Source organism: Choristoneura fumiferana, chromosome 12, assembly GCF_025370935.1.
Source record: "Choristoneura fumiferana chromosome 12, NRCan_CFum_1, whole genome shotgun sequence".
Classification (NCBI taxonomy): Eukaryota; Metazoa; Arthropoda; class Insecta; order Lepidoptera; family Tortricidae; genus Choristoneura; species Choristoneura fumiferana.
In genome coordinates, this window is record NC_133483.1 from 1,104,858 (window position 1) to 1,105,557 (window position 700).

Sequence of the window (700 nt, forward strand, 5' to 3'; positions counted from 1 at the left end):
AAACTACTAATCATTCTCAAGAAACTTAACTGTAGTTTTCCTTGTAAGTAGATATACTTACTACCATCCTAAATTTTTTTCAAATTTTTCCACCCACCTGTTTAGATTTTTAGAGGGGGGGACGCTGGATTTTAATGAAAATTTGCACTTTCAAGTTGAATATTTTGCAAACAAATCACTGAATAGAAAAACCGTTTTAGCAAACCCCTAATGGTTTTAAAAGACCAATCTAACGATACCCCACATTACAAGATTGGATGAGAAAAAAATCACCCCCACTTTACGTCTTGGGAGGTACTCTAAAAAATTTTTTTTTATTATACCTTTTTTTTCGGCATACTTTACATATATATTCGTGCAAAATTACAGCTTTCTAGCATTGATAGTCCCTGAGCAAAGCCGCGGATGGACAGACAGACAGACAAACAGACAGACATGGCGAAACTATAAGGGTTCCATTTTTGCCTTTATGACTACGGAACCCTAAAAGGCACTTTAGCTTGCAATCCGTATTATCACTAAATGTCCTGTTAGTTGTCTGTGTTATCCTAATATAAGGAGTTGTATTTTTAACGATGAGTTAAATTTCTACCACATTTTTTCTTTGTCTTTATTCCATCGTTTCCCATTACAGACTTACCAAAGGCCCAGCAAAATACGACAATCGTGGTTTCAACTTCCGCGACGAAGATCTCCGAAG